The sequence below is a fragment of the Salminus brasiliensis genome, chromosome 8 (assembly GCF_030463535.1).
Source record: "Salminus brasiliensis chromosome 8, fSalBra1.hap2, whole genome shotgun sequence".
NCBI lineage: Eukaryota > Metazoa > Chordata > Actinopteri > Characiformes > Bryconidae > Salminus > Salminus brasiliensis.
The window spans coordinates 19,421,991-19,432,606 of NC_132885.1; positions in this window are offsets into that span (position 1 = coordinate 19,421,991).

A 10,616-nucleotide genomic window follows, 5' to 3' on the forward strand; every position below is an offset into this window, starting at 1 on the left:
ACTATTCAAGCGCTCACATAAATCTGAGTCCTGTGAAAACTTATTTACGTTTTAAAGGAGAATTAAGCTTCAGTTCTGTGATCTAATAGAAATGTAAAGCACACTATTAAAAGGAGGGATTCTCAAATTCAGATAATCTACAGTGGGTAGATTATTGTACCCCATGGAGAGGAGGAAAACAATAACAAAAGAAACAATGAAAAAACAATCACTGAAAGCCAAATTGTGACATGACAAGCTTCCAAGCAACAGCAGGTTGCATTTTTTAAACAACTTGCCAATTTAAAAGTTAAACTACACAGGCACAGGTGACTCGACCCTGACTGGGACTGATTGTAGTAATACTGGAAAGAGTTTGAGTTTTGGTTTGAGTAGAGTAAGGAGTTTGTTTAAACTTTATATCAACACTACTACAGAAAATAAAGCTCTTCATGTTCTTCATGATCAGGGGATATATATATATAGACCACCTGTAACTCATTTATTCATTCATTCATTCATTCATGCAACTCAATCATTTTTAGGAAGATACCTCAGCAGCATGCACAACTAATGTAAAGATAACCAGTTCAGACAGCTTGTCTACGATTGTTGAGTCAGTTAAACTGGTATAAGGACATTCAGCCAACTGTATTTTTAAAAATGTAAACGTATACCAGGTTTGATTGTTTGCAGTGTGATTACATAGCAGGAGTTAACAGGCATTGGAGCGTAGGAGCTGTGTGGCCTTGACTACACAAGAAGTTTGAATAAGGCTTAGTTGTAAGCAATATGATGTTCAAAACTTACCAGCTGAGTCTGCTAACGACTGTCTGGCGCAGCCATTTCACAGAGGTGCAGTGAGGTTGCAAGCAGTGGTGACCTTTACAAAGTCCTCAAAGCAGCTGAGTCTCAGGGGCTGAATTTATGCTGTAAGTAATCACACAGGCAGCTTGAAGGCGTTAAAGAAACTGCACTGTATGCCTACTCATGGAGACTGGGGAGACACTAGATGCAGGAACATTGTTGTGAGGATTTGGTTGTATTTAGCAACACAATCATTACCAGAGGCAGCTACTGATGTTGGATGGTTAGCTCTAGGTCATGTACCTCTGGATACTTTTGGACATATTGGGTGCATGTAAGAATTTTTTTTATTTGTTTTTAATGATCTGCACTGTTGCTCGTGATTTGTGTAATACATTTCTATATTTGCTGAAGCTGGTTGAATGTGACCAGTTTGTGGATACTTCTGTGTTTAAAAGATTTCATATTTTACATAAACAACATGTGTAGAATGCAGGCCACTTTACTAGGTCAAATTAACTGTGCGTCATGAAAAGACCAAAGCTCGTCCTGGGAACCTGGCAGACTCTGTTCATCTCCCAGTGACAAGGAGAGAGTGCCCTTAGTCTCAGAGCATTAGTCGAACAGAAGTGCAGGACCAGGAACATCGTAATTAGAGGAAGAGCGTGGAATGCTTAAATCTTTACGTCCTGTATCATCAATGTTTAAATTCTCCCATCTGGCCCTGAGAACATCTGAGGAACAGAGATGAACACCAAGTACAGCATTACATAAAGTGCCGGGCTGAAAAGACATGATTTATAATTTCTTTGGAGATGTAAAGAGTTCATAAAAATGCAGAGGAAGGTAGGGGAAATTTACAGGAAGCACGAGTTCTACTTTAAGAGGATTTTAGTGTGGTTTGGCTTTATTACAGTTATTCTTTAACATAAGGCATAAAAAACAGTCCCCCATATCTCTGAACGATCTCTGTTCACTCTCCATGGTGATAATATGTGGCCATGGACATTATGTATATATAAAATATGAAAAAATATTTTGAGAAAAGGTTATGGCCGGAGTATAAGTGGGAAAGTTAGGACGATTCTAAGGGCCACTGACTAAAAAAGTAGTTTGGCAGAATTTTTTTAAGTTGTGAGGCCCAGTGTAATATCTTTTTGTGGTGTCCAAAATCCATGGCAGCATGCCGGAGTATGGTATATAGTGTATGGAAATAGTGTATTTCATGAGTTTTTCCTTCAAACATTAAAGATATTAGAATATCTATCTAAGAGGGTGCTCAACTGCCAAGATGGCCAGGTCAAGGCATCCTAGAAAGTTACGTCCAACAGCAGACTGCAGGATGTATAAGAAAGTCTCCAACCCTCCTATGGCGACATACAGGTCGTCATAGTATGTGCATCAGAAGGAGACTGCACAAGTTTAATTAATGATGTGTTTAGTGATGTGCATAGAGGAAACATTTGCTGTCAAAAACATTTTCTTCAACTCAGAAATCTTTCAGCAGTCTGCCAGTGCAGAAGAAAACCTTGCTTTTCTCATTTGTGTCCAGAACCCCCTACAGTTAAATATGATGATCTTATGATGATGATCTCCACTTTTAGAATGAATTCAGAAAGCCATTATTTTTCATTAAAACAATATTGAGGGTCTCAGAGTGGCTCAGCGGTCTAATGCACCACTATGACCTGGGGGTCGTAAGTTTAAATCTTGAGCCATGCAGCTTTGTCATCAGCGGCCAGAGTCTGAGAGATGGCAGATGGTAGATGCCGCTCCTTCCCCTCATCACTCGTTAAGCGATGATGGTTGGCACAGGCGTTTGGTGGCTGGAGCGGTGGAGCAGGGCACGCAACACTTTCCTCTCAGCATGTCGGCTGCCTGGCAATTTTGGTGGTTTGAAAAAAGGCAGTGGCTGGCTTCCCATTGGAGGAGACGTGTTGAGTCCTTACACTTTTAGTGTTGGGATCATTGCTAGTTGGTTAATTCGAAATACCAAATTAAGTATAATTTGACATAAATAAAAACAATACAATATTGAGATCTGCTTTATTTCTCCTCAGACAAAGAGAAGAAGATACATTTACCTTTAAGATGGGCCTGGTCAAGCAATGTAAATTCACAATTTTAGGTGCATGAGTTTTTTTTTTAAGTAAAATTGATCATGTAAACCTGGCTTGTTTGATTTCACCTTTCTTGAAAGAAACACAAGCTACTATTGATAAACTTTTCAGAACCCAGCAAACCCAGACAGGGTGGTCTTCACTCACACATTGTTAATAAGCACTTGTGCTTGTCAGACTATCCTCTTTTCTGTGTGCAGTGGACATGTCTCAGGCTACTTTTATAAGTGATGAACAGGCTGAGGAAGTGGGAGGAATGTAAAGGAAAATGGTTATGTGGGCACTGTGCTTTTAACTGGGTGACACATGGTGCACGGCTACGTGACAAGAGCTTCCTGAAAGTGTCAAAAATGGTGGAGAGTGCCATGTTTCCAGTGACTGGGAGCAATGGACTTGAGAGAGGGTGCAGGGTGGAGGATGGACACGAGGACAGTGGGTGTGCAGCAAATTCTAATGAAGAGGAATGTGGGGGTGTTGTAGTAAGCTTAAAGGGACCACGTCCTCCATTCTTCCTCTACTTATTTCTTACCTGAGTCTTAGTTATTTGCATGAGATTATGGCCCAGAATAGACTGAATACATTTTGACAGAAGCATTTCCAATCGGTCTTTATCTAAACGAGTTCCGGTGCCGTTAAGGCTGATACCTGTACATGAGCTCTGTTTTAATTAGCTGCACTGTTTGATGCCTTGTTTAAAAAAAGTGAGGCCTAAACACTCCTTATTACCTTAATATGCATGGGTGGGGAAAAAGTGCTGTAAGCTGAAGTGCTGGAGATTTAAAATGCTGCGATGCATTTTGTGACATCAAACAATTAATTAAATTTAAATATTAAATTACCGACTTGATTATATTAATTGAATAATGAATAGAACTTATTCAAACATCAACTATGTTTGCCTATTATTTAAAATACCTATTTTAAAAATGGAGGGAATGTAGTGGTTCCTTGATATAGGTCCGTTAAAGGGTGTCTCGGTGAGAGTGGATGAGAGTGACAGGATTTTTCCTGTCAGGTAGTGTCTATATTTAGGCTACCACACAGCAGGTAACAACACCTACATGTGGTGTGAGCCTCATTATCTTTCTGTGTACATGAAGAACAGCTTTCACATGTTTCTGTTCTCAGTTGGAGCATTCTTTGCGATTTCACACATATAACTCTTGTGTATGTGTGTGTGTGATTTTATTTCATTTTCTGGACCCTTTCATTATACTGGTGATTATTCATTTGGTGCAGTAAAAAGGCTATATTCTGAGCTTGCATAGAGACTCCATCATATGACATCATGAGTTTTTTATAGACATTCTGAGTGGAATAATTTTTTAGTCCTTTCTACAAGTTTCTCTTCCAGCTTTTGTTGTGCTCAGAGCTGTTTCAACTTGCCGGTGTCTCTGTTGCATGAGATCAACAGAGACAGAAAGTGTTGACAGATGGTTCAGTTTTGTCGCATGTGAGTGTCATCTAATAGGAAATGAACATGATCCATCTTTCTCTCTCCTCACTGCAGTTATTGCCCCTGTGTTTCAGGATCTGTGATTTGATCAAATAATTTCTGGGTGATTCTTTGCCAGATACGTTAGTGCTGTATGTGAGCTGTGATCAGTTCTCGAGTTCTGTGTCTGTACTATTTGCAGTAGCAGAGTGTGAGTGAATGTCACATACATATTAAAAAATAATCTCTCAGGTGAGGAATATCACATCACTGTGGCACTCTGATTCGCTGCGGTAAGCTGTCCTTAAAACGTCTCCTTCCTTTTTTCCTCTTCTCTTTTCTCGTCTCTACCCCTCCCAATTTTCTTCTCTTCTCTCCTCTGCTGTTTTCTCATCTTCTCTTCTCTCCTCTTTTCTTCTCACCTCTTCTCTTTTCTCCTCTTCTCTTCTCTCCTCTACTGTTTTCTCATCTTCTCTTTTCTCCTCTTCTCTTCTCTCCTCTTCTCTTCTCTCCTCTACTGTTTTCTCCTCTTCTCTTTTCTCCTCTTCTCTTCTCTTTTCTCCTCTTCTCTTTTCTCCTCTTCTCTTCTCTTATCTTCTCTTCTCTACTCTTCTCTTTTCTCCTCTCCTCTTCTCTTTTCTCCTCTTCTCTTCTCTCATCTTTTCTTCTCTCCTCTTCTCTTTTCTCCTCTTCTCTTCTCTCCTCTACTGTTTTCTCCTCTTCTCTTCTCTCCTCTTCTCTCATCTTCTCTTCTCTCCTCTTCTCTTTTCTCCTCTTCTCTTCTCTCCTCTTCTCTTTTCTCCTCTTCTCTTCTCTCCTCTTCTCTTTTCTCCTCTTCTCTTTCCTCCTCTTCTCTTCTCTTATCTTCTCTTCTCTACTCTTCTCTTTTCTCCTCTCCTCTTCTCTTTTCTCCTCTTCTCTTTTCTCCTCTTCTCTTCTCTCATCTTCTCTTCTCTCCTCTTCTCTTCTCTCCTCTTCTCTCATCTTCTCTTCTCTCCTCTTCTCTTTTCTCCTCTTCTCTTCTCTCCTCTTCTCTTTTCTCCTCTTCTCTTTTCTCCTCTCCTCTTCTCTACTCTTCTCTTTTCTCCTCTCCTCTTCTCTTTTCTCCTCTTCTCTTTTCTCCTCTTCTCTTCTCTCATCTTCTCTTTTCTCCTCTTCTCTTCTCTCCTCTACTGTTTTCTCCTCTTCTCTTCTCTCCTCTTCTCTTTTCTCCTCTTCTCTTCTCTTATCTTATCTTCTCTACTCTTCTGTTTTCTCCTCTCCCCTTCTTTTTTCTCCTCTCCTCTTCTCTCCTCTTCTGTTTTCTCATCTTCTTATCTCTCATCTTCTCTTCTCTCTTCTCTTTTTATCTTCTCTTCTCATGTCTTCTCTTCTTTTCTTCTCCTTTCCCCTCTTTTCTTCTGGCCTCTTTTACCCTCTTCTCATTTTTCTCTTTTCTCTTCTCTATTCCCTTTCTCCTCTTTTCTTTTCTTGTTGTCTCTTCTCTTCTACCCTCTTATCTTTTCTTTTCTTCTCTTTTTGCCTTCTGTCTTTTTCATCTCTTCTTTTCTCTTATCTTCTCCTCTCACCTCTTACCTTTTCTAATTCTCTTTTCTCCTCTTCTTTTCTCACCTTCTCTCCTCTCATTTCTCTGTTTTCATTCTCTTCTCTTGTCTCAGTTTTTCTCTTCTATTGTCTTTCATTCCTATATGTCTTATATCTTCTCTTTTCATTTCTTCTGTTCTCTTCTTGTCTCTTATCTTGCTCATCCTCTATCACCCTCACTTTTAAATATGGGGGAATGCTTTCTGTCTCTTTGATAAGACTGAAAGCTTGATGCCAAATTATCTGTCAGGGTTTTCCAAAAAGCTGTCAGTAAAGTATTTAAGGCATCTATTATTGTACCACGTCTTCAGCACAGAGGGTGACAATTTCAAAAGGAGCAACATTCCTAAAGAAGATATAATCTTGTACACTAATGCATATTTGTAAAATTTGTAAAGGATTTATCTGGGCTTTGCTTTATCCAAAAGAAAATAAATGAAAGAACACCCACTCCTTTTGAACACACTCACACGTTCATCATGTACATGCACAAACACCATCCACATTCAAGAGGGGCCCACCCACACATGCAATGAAAATTGGTCACATCGATAGAAGACAAAGAACAAGTGGGAGAAGAAAAGGCAGCTAACCTCTGTGTTCACTGTTTATGGAAAATGGAAGAAAATTAAAATTCTGATTTATTATGGTACTGGCAGAACGTGCGGAGAATGTATGCACGCTGGTGGCGATGGGCACCTCTTAAAGCCCACACTCTGCTTCATTCTGCAACCTACCTGCAAGCAACGGCAGCTGCATAAACCAAGCCTGTCCTTATTTAAAACCAGCACAAATTTATGCTTTACTGCATTTCCTGTTTCATAACCAGCCTACGTTTAGCCTTCTCTGAATATCATTGGTTAAAGATAACTTTCTATCAGTGCTACTCTTTCCAAGCTCTGCTCTGGACTTCAAAAAGCAAACCTCCATCGCCAACAACTTCACTGTCCGTCATCAGCTTTATCTATTATTGATTGCCTTTTCACAGCTAATCAGCAGCAATACTCAGATCTCTCTCTCTCTCTTTCTCTCTCTCTCTCGCTCTCTCTCTCTCTCTTTCTCTCTCTCTCTCACTTTCCTTTCATCTTTATCTACCTCTCCTTCTATCTTTCTGTCTCTTTCTCTCCCTGTATGTGTGTGTGTGTCTGACTATTTTTGTAATTCACACAGGCATTTGTGTTATATGATTAATGTGTATCTGTGTGTGTGTGTGTGTGTGTGTGTGTGTGTGAGGGAGGGAGGGAGAGAGAGAAAGGCTAGTTAAGCTATGTTTGGGTTGGGCAGTGGTATTATTGCTGATCTAGAGGAATGACAGAAAGCCTCAGATGCATCTCCACATTCTTAATGCCCTGATCCTCTTAATGGCTCTCTGATGGCCTCCATGTGTGGGTTTCATGTGTGATGTGTGTGTGTGAGTGTGTGTGTAAGATGAAAGAAGGAAAAATCCAGTGAGCTTCTCATTGCAGTAATTCAGTGACAGTTGTGTGCAGTTATTGATACAACTGTACAGTAAAACCCCGCCCCTATAATAATAATAATAATAATACACAGTAATACATCAGCTAGTTTTATTAGTATTATTGTAAAATGATATAGTTGGTAAGCAGAGTAAGGTCAGTAATTAGACATATATGTATGTGTATATATATATAGATAGATAGATAGATAGATAGATAGATAGATAGATATAGATATAGATATATAATGATATAAAATGATATTAGTTCAGTATTAGCTACTGTAGCTCTTCAGTAATTGACAGTAGTGATTTAGGTGTTAACACTGCACTTTCATCCCCCTGCTTAGTCACTGTATAGTTATCTACTAAGTATGACACATTATTTGCAAAGTGTTTCATTTCGTTTTGCTGAAGGTCTTAGGATCTAATGGAATGGTAAAAAAGTGTAAGCTGACCTGTGAGCACACACAGGTATGATGTGTTCAGTGTGGCTTGGTAATAAAGCCTATATCAGGAGAAAGGGTAGCAGTGGCGGCCAGTGTTGCTATTTAATTGTTGCAGTCATTTGGAGAAGGGCAGATCAGCTTTCATTCGTGTGTCACATTCCTTGTGTGTTTGGTTGGTTCTGAATGAATGAACAGTCTGTATACCCTTTAAGTGAGGTATTTGGTTTTCAAGGTTTTACCTTCATGTTGTCCTTGTGCAGCAGCCTTTACTTTCTTGACAAGAGGAGAATAAAATGGATGTGCTGCTAGAGCACAGCTCTTTTAGACTGTCATTTACTGCAGGGAACAACACCCTTTGTTCCACCTCTGTTATCCACAGAGAGTGTGATGAATGAAATTGAACTTGCTTTACCTGGGCCTGAAAGGGGGCCAACAAGACAACACCAAGTCAGGGGAAAATGTATAGAAAAGGTATGGATTGTTGTTTTGCAGTTTTGTAATTGTACTACAGTAAAATTAACCTATAATATCCATCATTATTAAAAATATTATTTTTTTTTACTTTTCTAAGTGCAACAAATACATTAATTGCATGTACTTTAAGCAATTATCTGTTGATACAATGTGATTCTGATATCGCTGTGCACTATTACTACTAATAGTGCTACTAGTAGTATTAATACTACTAATAATACCACTTTGCTAGCTCAGACCACACCCTCGGCAAATGGTGATTTGGAAGAAGAGAATATAGAGAGGGGAGAGAACTCTCTAAAAACTTGAGCTGGAGTTCAGGCGGCTTCTGCTTGTGGTAAGAAGCCAGTCCCTTTTCTCTGATAAGTGGAGCCAGGAATGAGAGATGACAGAGTTAAGAGGGAGGAGAAGGGGTGCAAAAACGTGCCGTAAACATGTGTGAAAGGTAGGTATTTTTAGAATGCTAGATTGGGATGAGGGGCTTAAGGCATGTTCTTCCTCCCAAATTTTGGTTATTTTATGACCATTATCACTTATAGTACTACCAGTGGCTCTACTAAGACTACTAGTAATATTACAAATATTACTTCTTCTACAGTAGGGGTGGATGATATGGAACAAATATTTGAAAGGTATTTTACATGATACCGAGCACAATATTTTGACTTGCAGACAAAATGTACCACTAACGGCAGATTCTTAAAGCTATTCCATATCCAAAAACTCCTCCATGCAATCATTTTTATTCAAAATCTGATTAACTTCATCCAATTAAATTGGACAAATTATGCTCTCTGTAATGAAATTTGCAGTTCTGACAATATCCATGATATTATCAAAAAATGTAATTGTGTATTACAATAACAAAATTGATCATGATTCGATAAAATATTGCTATATTGCCCACCCCTATACCACTGCTACTACTATTACTTATAATAATAACAATGATAATAATAATAATAATAATAATAATAATAGCATTATTTCAGTGTTGGATCAATCACATTTCTAATTGTTGGAGAGGTTTTCCTTTTTCTTCTCTCCAACTGCATCAGTCAAAGTTGTGGACTGAGAAATTAGCAGTGGTTCAGTTGTTTTCTCTTTGTCATACATTACATCCGAGAAGTTAAGCACTTTAGTGGTGGGGAGTCTGTTATTGTAGCCTCGTTGATCTCTGAGCTGTATTGTCTGAATTTCCTCTGTAGTGTAAGCCAAAGGAGTTTCAAAATAGAATAATGATAAAATATCTCTAAATAGTGCTGTATACTTGTTTTTTTTTAAGAGAATCCAGCAGGGCTAAAGTGCTCACACTATTGTGCTCATATGATTGATCACACTATTGATGGTGAGCGCCATATCTGAATTAGTCTCAGCATGTTTGCCATGGAAACAGAGACAGTGAGTTACCAGGGTGATGAAAGGCGACGAATATCCAGTCCAACTGTGACATTTGGTTAACTACTGTGTTCAGTATAGAGCCGTCTGGTTGTGTTAAGCTGTCATCTCCCTGGCAACTGGCGAGCAGCCTGCTGTCAGCCGGCCTTATGGAAGGACTTCTGAGTTCTAGATGGCAGTTTGGATGTAGTATCTGTCAGGATTGTACCATCCATCACATTTAGCCTGACATACAGAACCAATGCAAAGGCACTTATAAGTTTGCAAAGCCCAACAAAGAACAATGAGGATGACTTCGCTCGAAATTCACAGTTCTACATGACTTTATTCTTCCTTTGTCTTCTCTTAAACCTTGAATTTCCACTATTGAATGAGTCAGTGAGTCAGATCTCACTCTGGATCTATCTTGTCCAGGCAGAGTTGGAAGGCCTATGAGCCCTGCTGCTTGTTGGCAAATGGAGGCTATGTTCATTATCATACTTTAGTCTGCAGCATTGTCTCACAACTCCAACGGTCATACAGATTTGGAATTGTTGATGACACTTTTATGTCCCTATGAGAAAATGTTAAAAAAATACCCTTTCTGTATCAACAGAATACTCACACTCACATTTATGTATTTTCCCATTATTCCTGGAATGGACAGGGTCACATAGATTGCATAGATTGAGGTTTGATGAGTTCAGTAGAGGATGACATTGGAAAATACATTTTCAGGAGGTCAGCAGGAGGGAATCACTGATAGCATCTTGTTCTGGGCGACTGGTTAATATAAGGCCTGTGTGTTTCTTTGTGGTCTTTGAATAAAAGAAGACATCCTCATGAATAATTTGCGTGATAATAGGCTTTGGCTCCTGTTAGAGATTACCACTGGGGATAAGAGGAAAGAACAGAGTGATGTAAACAGAAAGAAA